Here is a 15,473-nt window from a genome sequence, read left to right as displayed (position 1 = left end):
CATTAGATTCAAGTGGGCTATTTTGGCTCGTGGCTTCAGAGGTTTCGGTCCATGGTCAGCTGGCTCCATTCCTTTGGGCTTGAAGCAAGGCAGATTATGGCAGAAGGCCAAGGCAAAGGGAAGCTTCTCCATTTATTGCATCCAGGAAGCCGAGAGAAAGGGAGGAAAAGAGGTCAGGAATGAGAAGTGCCCTTTCAGGACATGCCCTCCATGACCTTCTTCCTCCAACTAGCTCCTCCCAGAGCCTCCACCTCCTCTCAGTAGTTCATTCAGATTAGGACGCCATCACAGGATGGATATACTAGTGAGGTCAGAACCCTCGCGATCTGATCACTCCCCAAAGCCCCACCTCTGAATGCCGCTGCACTGGGAACCAAATCCTCCGTAAGTCTTTGGGAGACACTTCATATCCAAACCATAGCACAGTTGATCTAGGCAGACCTCTCAGAGGAGGTAATACTTAAATATGTAAAAGAGCCATCCATGCAGAGATGTGAGGAAGAGAGCTGGAGAGTTGGAGAGAACAGACTGGAGGAGGACAGAGTCATCTTGGAAAAGCAAAGGGAGTTTGTGTGACTGGAGCGGAGGAAGAGTGGGGAGTTGAAACGAGACCGGAGAAGTCCCTTAAGCACCGGATATTTGAGGCCCTTGTTGATTATAAGTGATATGAAGAGGCAATCAAAGGATGAAAGCGAGAGTGGTTTGTCCTGATAGAGATTTATGTTTAAAGATCACTGTGGTGTCCTGCAGAGGACATGAGTGGAGGCTACAGGAGGCAGCCCAGAAGTCCCAAGGAAAGCACATGAGACAGTGGTCTCTCCTGTCATTCATCCACATTGTCTGTACTTATCCTCATTCAGACCCTTCCCACTTGTTGTGCAGACTATAACAGTGACCTCTGGATCATTATCCTTCTTCCCCAGTCACTCCCACACCAAACCAGCTCTCAGCACCCTGCCTGAATGCATCCTAAATCACAGCTGTGTCACCACTGCTACATGTCTGTGAAACCCAGACTCCCTGATCCCTTAATCCCATATCCCTGGGACCCAGTTTGGATTAATGAGAAACATGTGGGAATTGCAAGGTAGAGTTTCCCAGAAAGTTATTGCTTCTCTGATATTAGCAATATCAGATGTCATGGCAAGACCTGGGCACCGTCTCTGCCTGGGGAGCACAGGCCATGCTAGAGGTGGAGGGGCCACATGTGTCAGATGGTGGGGCTGGAAGCTGGAAGGCACTAGCTCCTGACAGCACCTTTGAGCTCCTGGATAGTATGCTCCTGCAATCTGTGTTAGCTGAGGAAAATGAACTTCCATTCAATTAAGCCACAGTAGAGCTCCTATTAAAAGCCATTAATTACCTATCCTCACCAGAGCAAGGAACTCAGGGAAGTGGGTGACTGCAGCAATAGAAGCTGTTAGCCCTGCAAAAGCTTCTCTTCAAACCAAGGAAGAGCCAGGCTCCAATGACAGGTGGGTCACTGACATGTGTGTGTGTCCAATAATACAAACTCTTGATCTCCATGAGTTAACTTGTGGGGACCCACAGTCTCCACAGAGGCAGACATGCTAATGGGAGAAAACTGTGCCAAAGCCCAGTGACTCAGCTCACCAGTGGGCTTCCTTCTGGGTGTCTGGATTCCTTCCGTTCAACTCAGTGCATCTGGAGCATCCAGACAGGCCTCAGATGCCAGCAGTCTTCAAAAGACCAGCCACCTTCATCAACTACTGAGTCAGAGGCCAGAGAGGCCTAGAACACAGACAAGACTCACCTTCCAAGGTCCAAAAATGACCCCAAAGTGGGGCCAGAAGCTGCCCATCATATAGGTCTTGGGTGTTTATCCAAATACAAGGCAGGCAACATCCAAGAGGCCTGACAGGTAGAAAAGGGAAGGCTGCACTAGGAATCTTGTTAAAATACAGATTCTACGTCAGCTGGTGTGGGATGAGGAAGAGCGTCTGCATTTGTAACAAGCTCAGGGTTTTAGTCAGCTTTTTCACTGCTGTGACTCAAAGGACCCAACCAGAACAATTATAGGAGAGGAAAACTTTATTTAGGGGGCTCACAGTTTCAGAGATCTCAATACATAGACAGTAGACTCCACTCCTCAGGACTCGAGGTAAAACAGGACATCATGGTGGAAAAGTGTGGCAGGGGAAAAAGATCACATGATCATCAGTAGGCAGAGAGACTCCACTCTCCAGATACAACAGATATCCCCAAAGCCACGCCCCCAATGCCCCACCTCTTCCAGCCACACCCCACCTGCCCCATTATTGCTCAGTTAATCCCATTGAGGATTAATTCACTGATTACTTTAAGGCGCTCACAGCCTAATCATTTCCCCTCTGAACCTTCTCACATTGTCTCACACATGAGCTTTTGTGGGATACCAAATTTAAATCATAACGCTCCACCCCTGGACCCCAAAATCTCAAACTCATCTGACAATGCAAAATACATTTAGTCCATTCTCAATAATCCCCATAGTCTCCAAACTTCTGAGAATGCTCAAAGTTCAAGTCCAAAGTCTTCTCTGAGATTCAAGGCAATACAGCATTGTGAGCTCCTGTAAAAGTAAAAGCAATTTATAAGTATCCAATATATAATGATACAGAGTAAACACTTCAATTCACAACATTAGGGGCATAGAAAAAAAGGGATAGGAACAAAGCAAGACAGAAATCTAGCTGGACAACCAAGCCCTATAGTTCTATGTCTCATATGTGGGGCACGTGGCATCCTGATGTTCCCACTAAAGAGCTTGTATAGCTCTGCCCCTGTGGCCATGTTGATTGCAGCCCAAGTGGCCTTTCTGTTGGCATGTCTCTGCTCTGGCTCCTGCAGCTTTCCTAGGTTGATGTCCCACATTACTAGCATTTCTTCATCTAGGGGGTCTCTACTGCAACTTCAGCTTCCTCCTCAAATCTCTACACATGGCTCTCTGAGGGGCTGCCCACAGGGACTTTAACCCTGCTACACTTTGCCTGACCTCTTAGGCCTTCCTTTGAAATCTTGGCGGAAGGCTCCATGACCCCCTATTTCCAGCATCCTGCCTTCCTGCAGAACCAGCACCGTGTGGTTGACCCCAAGGTCTGCTTCCATCTTGAGCAGTAGCCAAGCCTCCAGGGATCTTGGCTGTGTTAGCCTCCAAGTGTCTGGGTGGCTGAGCACATTGATAAAACTTCCTAGGCCCCCTTGTGCAAGAAGTGTGCCCCACTGGTCTCTTCTCAAGAGAATTTTTACTTTTACTTCCTTGAGTTTGAGGTTGGTGTGGTCTTGCCCGATCCTGAGATGCCCTCAAGCATCTTTCTCATTGTCTCTGGGCAAAGTCTTTAACTTTTCTTTAGTGGTAGTAATTGTCTTTAAGAACTGCAAATTCCTTAGACCCAGTTTTTCCCAGCTTTCAGGTCCAAGTTTTTCCAATATTTTTCTCTGCTTTCTGCTCCTGATTGTCATAATAAATTTGGTTAAAAGTTGCCAATAATATCCATGCCACCATCTGAATGCTTTGCTGCCTAGACATTCCTTTAACCAGATTAAGGAGTCTATTGCTTTTAAAATCAGCTTCACAGAAAGTCCCAAAACACAGGCAAAACTCAGACAACATCCCAGATAGAACCTAACACAAATGGCCTCTACTCCAAATTCCAACAAGGTCCTCCTTTTTCTCTTGAGCCCTGTCTTCACTGTTCACAGTCCTGTTGATCTTCCGAGCTCCCACCAGGATCTCCCATTAAGCTCCACTTACAACAATCTAAAGCATTTCCAGCTTGCACTGTTAACTTTCTCAAAATTCCTCTTACCAATTCCAAAAAGCTCAAAAAACTTCTGAACCATATGGTCAAGTTAGTCACAGCAACAACCCCACTTCTCAGTACCAATTTCTGTTTTAGTCAACTTTTGCTGCTACAACTAAAAGACCCAACCACAACACCAGTAGAGGAGAAAAGCGTTATTTAGGGGCTCACAGTTTCAGAGATCTCAATCCACAGACAGTAGGTTCAGTTCCTTGGGGCTCAAGGTGAGGCAGGACATCATGATGGAAGAGTGTAGCAGAGGGAACCAGCTCACACGATGATCAGGAAGCAGAGAGGAGTCTCTACTTGCCAGATACAAATATATACCCCAAAGCCACGACCCAATTCCCAATTCCTCCAGCCACACCCTATCATTTCATTTACCACTCAGCTAATCCCTTTCAGGAGAATTAATCACTGCTTAGGTTTAGACTCTCACAACCCAATCATTACTCCTCTGAACCTTCTTGCATCATCTCACATGTGAACTTTTGGAGGACACTGCCGAGTCACACAGACCACACTAAAGAACAAGGAGGTAGAATACAGAATAGGAAGTATGGAATAATTGAGAAGCTATGGAAGATCATATAGCTGTTTGCATGTATGTACTTGTGTATGTGTGTCATGTGTGCACTTGTGAACCTGTTTTTCACTAGGGATTAGTAAAGACTCATTAGGAATCAGATGAGTGAGAAAGAGACAAGTTCTGGAATTAGAAGATACACTGTACTCCCTTATCCTTGGTTCATTCTTTGTAGTTTCAATAATCAGAGATAAATCATGATCCAAAAATATTAAATGAAAAATTCCAGAAATAAACAATTATAAGTTTTAAATTGAGCACCATCCTGAGTAGTGTGATGAAATCTCACACATTCCTGCTCCAACCCATTTGGGACATGAGTCATCCCTTTGCCAGAGTATCCATGCTATATACACTACCCACTCATTAGTCACTTAGTGGCCATCATACCTATCAGACTGCCAATCACCAGTTGGTATCACATTGTTTGTGTTCAAGTAACCCTTATTTTACTTTATAATGGCTACAAAGCACAAGAGTAGAGATGCTGGTACTTTGAATGTGCTTAGCCATTGCTGTGGCTGGGGATATACCCTAGTTATAGCCATAGTACTTTTGGCCACAATTTAACAGACTGGCTGAGTGATTGCCCCCTGCTCCTTAAAGAAACCAGGATTGACTGCTTGGATTAAGTAAGGTCCTTGGAGTTCTCAGACTAGCTACTAGAAGGAAAAAAGAAAAAAATCTAGGAAATTCAATATGTTCCTGCAAGAGCAAGCTGGTGCTCAAGTCATGCTATTTAAATTTTAAAAAAGAGATTTGACCCCAGTTTGAATTCGAAGCCAGTAAAGCCAGACAGATTGCTTACCTTTAAAATCAGAGAAAACAATAATGCTATTTTCATTTGGAAGAGAGTGAAAGTGCAGAAAGGGCCTGGCCTCCTGAAAATTGTTCCAGATTGACTGCAAAATCAAGTATGCCCACGCTTTTCCAAAACTTAACCTGCACCAGCAGCTCAAACACTCAGAGTCACAAGAAGGTTCTTATTTGCTCTTAAATGTGAGGGGGTGAGGGGAACAAGAAAAGAAGGAAACTGGATCTAAGGAACTATAGAAGCTGGAGTGGATTCATTCTCTGCTCTGCCAAGCTTGTCTGCGACTGTGAAGTTGCCCTGGCCTGTTCCATCAGTGCCCATTTAAGCTGCACGGAGGCTAGGTTTGAGTAATCAGGACACAAGAGCAATAGTTTTAAACAGGTCAGAAATGGAGACAGAACACACAACACAGAAAAGAGCCCCAAGCCTGAATACCTTGGAAATCACAATCAAACCTGAATGTCCTATGGAGCTGTTTCCTTTCTCAAAAGTTTCATTTTTCTTTTTATCTCAAATTCTGATGTCTTCAGCTTGGGATGGAAAGAGTAAATCTGGGATTAGGCTGCGATAGAGCAGGTGCTTCCCCCCTACCCCAATGGTCCCCCCAGATACCTCTTGACCACCTGGCCACATCCCTGACTCCATCACAAGGGCTGTCAAGGTGTCAACCCAGCAATGGGGTCAAAACTGCAGGCTTCTCCAGGTTTGCACAACACGTGCCACTGACCACGGACTTTGCCTGGGATTCTGGGTGGAGGCTTTGGCTGGGTTTTCAGAAGGCACGTGTGAAAATGGTTTTATGAGAAAAAAAAATTCCTTTTCTCACTTGCATAAATCTACCTTTGTCCCTATATGCAGAGAGATCTCTTAGGGAGGAAAAAAAATTGGTGTGGTAGAAACAAGGAAAGGTGATAGAATTATGGGAAGTTTTTGAAGCAATGTATGGAAAATGTAAACCTGGTGCTTTCAAATATCTTTTTCAGACTTGTTGTGAATCAATCATGATTTTTTTTTTCCTATGGGTTTGTTTTTGTTTTGGATTTTGGTTTCCGTTTGTGTGTGTGTGTGTGTGGGTGTGTGCGTGTGTGTATGTTTGAGGGAGGCAATTAAGGACATTTCAACTTGCAAAGTGTTAAATAATTTTGCTCTTTTTTAAATTTCTTTTAGTTATACCTGATAATAGAATCCACTTTGTTATAATTACACAAGCATGGAACATATCTTTTGTGTTTCGATTGCAACACTTGTCAATAAGACCTTCCCTGGATAATTTTTTTTTAATTTTTATTTTTTTATTAGTTGCTCGAGACAATACAATTTCCCTGGATAATTTGAGCCTGAAAAGATTTGTAGTGAGGCAGATGGGCCTTCAGTGGTAAGGCCAATCAAAGAGAATGCAAAGCACTTTATGTTCAAACCCTCTGATGTATTTTACTTGAAAGATATCCCCCAAAACATAGTTAGAAAAAGTTAAACTTGAAGAGGTGACAGATGAAAATAAAAAGAATAACAGGAAAAAAAATCCAAGAAACAGGGCCAGATCAAGGAGTTTCCAAACACTGGAAGATCTGTAAATATATTTGTGTGCGCATGCATAGACATGCCTATGTATAATTACATCATATATATATATATATATATATATATATATAATGAAATGGAAAGGTCAGCACAAGAAGACATGATCTGACCCAGGGTTAAGGAAAGCCTTCCCAAGGTGGTGACATTTAAACTATGTGTTGAAAACATAAACTTGACTTTCAGATATAATTTTTTATCAACTTTGTATTATGAACACAGCATTGTGAATTTTTTTTTTCCTTCTGGTTGGAGGTTATCACTGATTTTTCAAACCACCTGTACTTGGAACAAGGATTTGGGAGCTGCTTCTGCTAAAAACATTAATTTTTCACTTGGGCCTGCAAATATCTAACAGTTAACTAAAAGTAAGATTTTAAAAACCAGCACCTCTTCCTCCATTTTGCTTCTATCTCCTTTGCTCAGAGTCAACTTGGATCCCAGAAACAATAGGTCTGATTGATCAATATCTCATGGTGAGTCTCAACTACCCCCTAGGCATGGTTTTCAGAGCCACCTACAACAGAGAGGAAGCCACTCGTCACAAATGCTCCTGGAGTCTGACAGCATCACCTCCCAATTACCCCATCATATGTTGAAAATACCTTAAGTAGGAAATGCAATTAATTCCCCTAACTCACTGAACACCTCGCCTCCCCTCACCTCATAAACATGCTGAGAGCACATACATTAGCCTAGAGTTGGGCAAAAACCTATTTTATAATAAAGTGCAGAAGATCTCATGCAATTTACTAAAATCGGTACTGAAAGAAAAAAAAAAAAAGACCAGAATATTTTTTCTGTATAAATTGAAGGTAAAATTTCTACTAAATGCATATGGCTTTCACACCATCCATCCTGAAGTCAGAGAACATTTTCAGTAGAACCTTCATAAATCGGGGCCATCTGTATTTCCACAGAGTATACAGGCTCACAAAACAGTCTCATTTTCCACTGCCTCCTTCTGGGCCCTCTGCAGTCCCACCTTCTCTTTCTTCCTGGCACCCCTGCCACAGCACCCCTCTGCCCTTTGCTTGTCAGACACGGGAAACAGCATGGGGGCTGCAATCTGTAGAATCATCCTTTACGTGTTGGTCCTGCCTCGGGTCATGGTGCAGAATAAACTAGAGACATAAAAAGCAACAGTATTCAGAAATTCTCCCTGAGCTCAGAAGCAGCAGGAGAGGGCAGAACAAGAGATTTGAATTTCATGCCCTCCCATCACCTGAGCTGCACGTTTTGAAAATGCAGAATTCTTAAAATGCCTCTCTTGGAAATGGCAAGGCTCATGCCCAGAATCTTCAGGAGGATTTGGGCTGTTTTGTTTTCCCCACAGATTTGAGTGTCTGCTTCTCCAATGCCAGAGTTAAAGCCTGCAGACATGCATGCAGAGACCAAAGATTTGCTCTGGTTTTCTGTGTGTCTGTTTCTTAAGCATCTAATTCTGTGTTTTGTTCCAGGCTTCATATCACAGGCATAATCAAGCATCATCTAAGAAAATCTGTAAATGTAGCCAGTACTCAGGAGTCGTTTTCTTCACATAATAGAAGCTCAAGGGAAAGAAGTAGAGAGGGGAAAATTAAGTTTAAACTTCCTCTTGTCTAAGGGGGCAAAGGCTTTGCTGGGCTGGGCATCCTGCACCTTAGGAAGGGCTGGAGCATGAAAGTGTCCCTGTCCTCAGGACCTGCATCCCAGTGAAAGGCTGCACTGAACAAATCTGATCTCCAAAGTGCCAGGAACTCAGGGGTGGTCATTTGCTGCTGGGATTCCCCTTCACTATTAAGGATCCTTCTCCCTGTGGATCTCAGCAGCACTGAAGGATCACTTGTTTACTGCTCCTGGCATCATTAAAATCAAAGATCCACACTGTGTTGTGTGAGAACCTCTGAAAGGCGCCACTGTGCCCTTGAAAGATTAAGCAGCAGTACCTGATAATCCCAGAGTTCCCCTGTCACTCACTCGCCCTTGAGCTTTAAAAACAACCTCGGAGCTGGAGGAGAGCTGTCTGGAGGCCCTGGGCAAATGCTGGGCCCTGTGGTGTCCCCGGCTAGGGGCTGCCTGGGTAGGAAGCAAATCAGAAAAGGAGAACAAGAATATGGGACTGGGAAAGGGCAGACACAGTGAGGAGGAAAAAGAGAAAAAGAAATGAAATGTGAACTCACATGATTGGCCTATGGTCATCCATCTAGGAAGGAGAAGGAACAGGGCTTTGATTCAAATCTTGTTCTACCGCCTACAAAATCCATCTTCCTTCCTTTATAACGGGCTTAGAGAGGTATCACTGCAGGTGTCTCTAAGCATATGGAGGACATGCTCCTAAGAAGAGCTCCCAGGTGGTCTGTTCAGCTCCACCGACTTGCACAAAAGCATTTTTAGTATGTGCCAGACACTGGATTGGATGTTTTGAATCTAAAAAATATATATTCTCACTTTTGAGGAGAAAGTGAGAATATATATACAGTCTAGTAGAAAGGTAAATGGACCAACAAAAAAAAAACCACACACCCCGAAAACATAAACAGATTTAAAATTCCATCGGATAAGCAATGAAGGAAGTAGCAATTGACCTAGAGAATCTGGGGGAGATGGGGATATTTGATCTGGTTTTTGTGGGATAATTTAAGAGTTGAGACTGGTGATGATGACAAGAAAAGATATTAACAGCAAAGAAACAACTATGGCCTAAGAGAAACTAAAAGATCTGAGCAGAACAATTTTAGAGGAGGAAAATTGTATTTGAGGGCTCATAGTTTCAAAAGTCCCAGTCTATAGACAGCCAGCTGCATTCCTCAGGGCTTGAGATGAAGCAGAACAACATGGCGGAAGAGTATGGCAGAGGGAGGCAGCTCACATGTTGATCAGAAAGCAGAGAGGAGACTCCACTTGCCAGATACCAAATCTATAACCCAAATGCATGCCCCCAAAGCACACACTCCCCACCTTCAGTTACCACTCGGTTAATCCCTATCAGTGGATTAATTTACTGATTGGGTTGGGAATCTCACAACCCAATCATTTCTCCTCTGAGCCTTCTTGCATTGTCTCTCATGCGAGCTTTTGGGGGACACCTCACATCCAAACCATAACAAGAAATATGAGAACCAAACAAGAATGATCCAAAAAAAAAATAGAAAAGGCAAAGGGCCAATTGACTTGCAATCAAGTCCCAGGTTGACAAAAGAACATCACCGTGAATGCTGCTTCGACTCCTCAACGTGCCTAGGTGCTCCTGTGGGTCACTCAGCTCAGCCTCTCTGGAGTAGGATAGGTGACGAGGTCAGGGCACACCTCCAATCAGGCCCCGATTGGAACCTTGGCTCTTCACTTGCCTGAGCCTTGGGTTCTACTCTGTGGACTCTGACAGTGACCTCATCTGGTGGAATTCATCGAATCGCTCAGCACAGCACCTGGAGTGGCTGTGAGTGCACAACTCAGAGCCAAGAATGATGACACCTTGTTCACTCTGACCTGCTCCTGTCACCTAGCCTAGGTGTCACAGGAGTTGAGTGTAGCAGCCAAGTGAGGGCACACTTGGATGAGGAGGGTAAGGTGAATTGTGTGAGCACTAGGGTCTTTTGGTTTTGTTAATCATCAATTTTTTTGGCATTAATTTTGATATTTGTAAAATACCGGATTTACATTTATATTTACTGTTGAGCTATTTAGCACCTCCTTAACTTTGGCACCCAAGGCTCATGCTTCTCTGCCCTCACCCTGGCCCTGGTCTTGCCCAAGGTGGACCAGGCCATTCCCTGATGTTCCCTGTGCCAAGCAGCCCACAGAGGTAGGTTTGGGGGCTCAACTTTGGCTTAAGATCCCCTGCCTAGGGCCCTTTGCCTGTGCTGAGGGCTGCCCCTTGGGGCCCCAGGACTCTGAACAAACAGCTCTTAGGTTTGGGAATGCCTGACTTGGTTTGGTTTCTCTTTTTCTTTTTCCCTTGCCCTATTGTAAGTTTTATAAAATAAAAACCTTAGAACTGGTAGGCTGAGAGCTCTCCACAAGAAAATCAGCCTAAATTGTGTCATTACCCTGAGGAACCAGAGGAGTGAATTGAAACGAGTACATAAAATTCGCCTCACCTCCAAGTGAGTGGTCTTAATGTAATTCTTGCCAAGAGCTTCTGCTCAAAGGGCCTGTTTTCTGGGTGTAATGTGCAGCAGGCTTCCTCCAAGCAATGGCCAGGCATGTTTTGCAAAGCGTGGAAGACTTGGTTCGTCTCGATATTAGCGACTTTCTTAAATCCTGGTCCCGCTGACTTCTCTCCCTTCGCACCAACCTAAACGATGCTGTTAAGTAATTCAGTTTGAAGAACTCTTATGGAGATCAATTTTACTAATGCACACACAGCATAATAGAGGCTGGGCTGCCGGAAAAAAAGGGGGGATCTCTCTCTCTATTTCAAATCAGAGAACAAGAACAAGAATTACCGATTAGGTTGGAGCCGTGGCCCAAGGATGGCTTCCCTACGGATTAACATTTCCTGACTTTGCGCTTTGCAGAAAGGTTACAACTATTTATGTTATGTGCAAGCTATGCATAGTAATTAGAATCACTGCACAGCTTAAACTGGAACACTTGGTGGGACTGCAACGTAGACATCGCAGTCCCTGAATTTCTGATGACAGCTGTCACTCAGGGTTGGCAACAAGATTTTGTACTTCTTTTTCCCCCCTTCTCTATATATACATATATTTTTTAAGGTTTGTCTTTGTCATTCCAAAGTGTTCTTGATTCCTTTAATGCTTAATCGTGCTGTTACATGTATTTATTTTACAAATATATATTGTTATTTTGTGCAGTCATTAACTTAGCAACTATCCCACAAAGCGGGAAATCTAAAGACAAACCTCAGTGAAGTATGATGACTTATCCAAAATACATAGTGTTAATAGAAGTCAAGAATCAACAAAGGGCAAACCACATAGAAATAAAACATATTAAGAGGTAGGAGGCTGGGGTATTCTAGATTCAGAAAAATCATTTTGGACAAAGATAAAGTGACTGTCTTCATCTATCCATACACTATAATAAAATATCATGGACTAAGTGCTTATAAACAACAGAAATTCATTTCTCACAGTTCTGGAAGCTGGAAGTCCAAGATGAAGGCACAGACTGACTCAATGCCTGGCAGGAGTTCACTTCCTGGCTTCTAGATGGTTACCTTCCAGCTGTGTCCTCTCAGAGTAGGAGGGATAGGGCTCTCTAAACGGGGCCTTCCTGGGCACTAAACCCATCCATTAGCGTCAATCATCTCGAATGTCCCTGAGAGGTGAAGATTTCAACATATGAATCAGGGGGGGATAAGCTTTAAGAACACAGGAGTGACCTGTGAAATTAACACATATTAAAACCAATAGTTTCTGAGTATAGTGAGCAATTAAATAAGACCCAGAATTACTGTTCTATAGCAAATCTATTCTCTTTTTTTTTTTTTTTAGAAAAAGAAAAAGCCTTGATTTCCAGTAACAGAGCTCCCCATTTATGTGCCACTGAAACTCAAATTCTTCCAATATGATTTTAGCTCTGTAATAAGGACACATTTGGCCAGAACCCTTGGCAAAGTAGGACATCAGAGAAGTCTCAGATCACTCAGCCACTTTGTACCACTTAGATTAGACTCCACAAGGGCACAGGAAACCTCTTTTAGAATAACTTTAGCTTTCCAGCATCTAACTCGATGTTGCCCTCCAGTTGGAAAAATAAAGGTGGTGAAAGGGCAGGCTACGGGGACTCCCTAAAGGTCAAAGTCCATGCTGGGTGCTTCACCGGAGCTTGTCAATAGTCTAGATCAGCAAGACTCGAAATCCTCGTGGTCTAGATTAGTAAGACTCCAAATTCGTCTTTTGCCTTTTTCTGCTGTTCAGAGAAGCCCATTCGCTGCAGAGAGCCTGACTGTATGTCACTGAAACTACTCTTTGCCTTGGTCGGGTTCCACTTGACAGAGTCTCAATTCAGAGCCATTTTGAAAGGAACTGATTTGTTGGATCAACTCCAAGAAAAAATTATGAAACCCAACCCGTGGGAAGGGCAGGGAGGTACCCAGTTTCCTAACTGCTGGGGCCTAGAGATGGAGGTCACCAGAACACGCTTCCTAAAATTCCTCCCCTTATATCTCTAGGTGCTTGCGATTTGCTCCTCCCTAGGGCACACTGTCTTTCTCCAGGCTTGGCAATGGGGTGGGAAAAACACCGCCCTCCCCAAACACTTGCCATGGACATCCGACAGCTTCTGCTTCAGGAGAGTGACCAACAAATGTCTCTGATCTCGAGACCAAAAATCTCAGAAAAAAAAAAGACTCACTGACCAGGCCTGGGTCACATGACAAAAATAAGGATTCATGACCAAGGGATGCCTAACGCCTGTGGTTGCCACGGCAATGGGAGACCAGCAATTTCTAGGAGAAAGGGGATAGCAGGTAGGAGGCCCCTTAAAGTCCCCTTTGCCCATCTAGAAAATATCTCTGTCCTTGGCAAATGCCTAGTTCCATTCCTGGAACACAGCAAGTCTTCAGTAAATATTTATTGAATGTCAAGGGCAAAAAAAAAAAAAAATAGAAGTAGGAAAAAAGGGAATAAGAGACAAAAGCCCAGGGTCAGCCTGGGACGTTCAAAGTAACATCTCTTCCCTGCAGGCAAGCTCACTACCTGCGACAGTGCTCTGGGAGTGCAGGGGACAGTTCCACGTCGGTGTTTAGAAGTGAGGACGTCTTTCCCCTCCTCTGGCTCCTGGCAGGTGCAGACTCTCTCGCCACTCCAGAAAGGCTCGCCAGCTGCCAATGTTCCCCGGCTTATTTTATCTTCCCCTGCAATAAAATTTTTTTTGTTCCTGTTAACAGCTGGTATGTGAATCCTTCCCCCAGGGAGAGACCCACTTTTATCAAGTGAATGCTTTGATAAACCCACTCAGGGACTCGGGTCAGCAGGGTCTTGGGATCAGAAGAGCAGGTGGGGCCGCTCTGCAGGGGACAGGTGGCTGCTCTCCTTCTGAGACAGGGGACAGCAGAGGGAGGGGAGGGAGGCTCCAAGTCAAGGGCACATCCAGAAGTCCCCGTAAGAAAAGAGACGCGCGTCTAACGCCCCGAAGGGCTTGGGCTCTGCTAGGCAAGCCATCCCACCACCTCAAGCACTGCCCCATGGGACTAGCCATCCTGGAGAAGCTGAGAAGGGAGTGGATTCTACGTCAAGGTCAGAGTGGGGCATATGAACAGCCTGACCATGTGAGCAAAGGCAGCAACATCTGGCTTAGGGCCCAGTGCACAGATGTGAAAATGGCCCCCTTGCCAGGCCACAGCCGGCACCTGCTGGGGCCCATGGCAAGTGTCAGAGGTGAGGACAGCTGGCCTGCCCTCCCTGCTCCTGGTGGGAACAAGTCAGAGTTCTAACAAGAATTCCATCTGCCAAGTGCAGCCCTTGCACACAGGTCCCAAGCTCCTGGTGGTCCATCCTCTCCCCTCCTCTCCTCTCCTCTCCCCACTTCCCTCCCACTCCCTTCCCTTCTCCTTCTCTCCCCCTCCTCCCTCTCCTTCTCTCCTCCTTCCCTCCTCCACAACTCTGTGTTGTGCTGCACTCTGTCAGATTTTCCCTTTCTCCCACATTCATCTGGCCAGTTCCTCTTTCTCCTTCAGATCTCACCTTCAAGATTCCTTTTTCCAGAGACCCTACCTCTCTCTCCCCACAGCTAGCTCCACGTCCCTTTTAGGTGAACATGGTAGCCTGGCTTGTTTTAACCTCATCATGGTGAGTTAAAACTGCTTACTCGCCTGGCTTGTTTTAACCTGATCATGGTGAGTTAAAACTTACTTGTCTGCCCATCTCTCCTGCTAGACTATAAACTGCAGAGGACAAGGATGATATGTCCATTTTGGTCACCATCCCATCCTTAGCCAGAAGTACAGTGCCTGCCACAGCAGGTGCTCAGTAAATACTGGTTGAATATGTCGAATAAATAATGAAATGGATGAGGCTCTGGGGAACCACTCGCAGCCGAATCATCCCAGAAGGGTCCTCTCTCCTCTGCCCGGGGCCTTCCACAGCCCCCATCAAAGGCAGGAAGAGTCTGCAGCCATGGTGTCATCAACGAGCCAATCACAGGGTGCATCCTGATGGAGCGAGACACTGCTATGGGAAGAGTCTAGACAGCGGGTTCTAGGTCAGAGGGAGCCCTTGAAAGCTCTGAGGCAATTTCCCCTCAAATGGAGTTTGGAACAGTTATTCTGGAATGTGAGGGAAGTGTTGGAAGAGAGAGAGAGACAGTGGGATGGCAGAGGAGCCACCTAGGAAGCTATAGTATTGAGGATGAAAGAAGAAAAAGGTCCTCATCTCATCTGGGGGCAAAGTAGTGGGGGTGGCTGGGGTAGAGGGAAGGAGGGCCAGGCTTGGGGGTCAATTGTCCACAAAGGAGAATTCAGCTTCAACAGAAATATTTTAATTTTGTATAAGAAAAATTTATTGATGTAGTATTTAAGTGATTAAAAATAAAAATGTTTAAGGAGGAGGCAAGGAAAACCATAAGAAATAAAAGAAAGATTAAGGTAGAGAGGGGAAAAGAAAATAAGGAAGAATATAATTCAGTAAATTTGGGATTACTATTCAGGAAGGAAATATTTTCCAAGTGCCCACTGTATGTCAAGTGCTCCTGCAGTCACTAAGGTAAAATAATAAATAAGAAAAGGAAAGTCCTTCTCATCCTG

At 44.7% G+C, this 15,473-nt stretch overlaps 1 long non-coding RNA gene across 2 annotated transcripts; it reads right to left on the bottom strand.

The window, feature by feature from the left end:
* Positions 1-1,902: 1,902 nt before the first annotated feature.
* Positions 1,903-13,907, bottom strand: LOC120892389 (uncharacterized). Of its 2 annotated transcripts, XR_013425748.1 has the most exons (5): positions 13,687-13,907; positions 13,429-13,586; positions 11,860-12,046; positions 10,861-11,067; positions 1,903-2,572 (listed from the first exon to the last, which is right to left on the bottom strand). It is a non-coding gene; the product is annotated as an uncharacterized LOC120892389 (long non-coding RNA). The 2 variants fall into 2 exon arrangements; XR_013425747.1 differs by having other exon boundaries at positions 10,861-12,046.
* Positions 13,908-15,473: the final 1,566 nt, after the last annotated feature.

This window comes from Ictidomys tridecemlineatus, chromosome 9 (assembly GCF_052094955.1).
Source record: "Ictidomys tridecemlineatus isolate mIctTri1 chromosome 9, mIctTri1.hap1, whole genome shotgun sequence".
NCBI lineage: Eukaryota > Metazoa > Chordata > Mammalia > Rodentia > Sciuridae > Ictidomys > Ictidomys tridecemlineatus.
The sequence above is the reverse complement of the archived record's forward strand: the minus strand, read 5'-3'. Positions and strand labels throughout refer to the sequence as shown.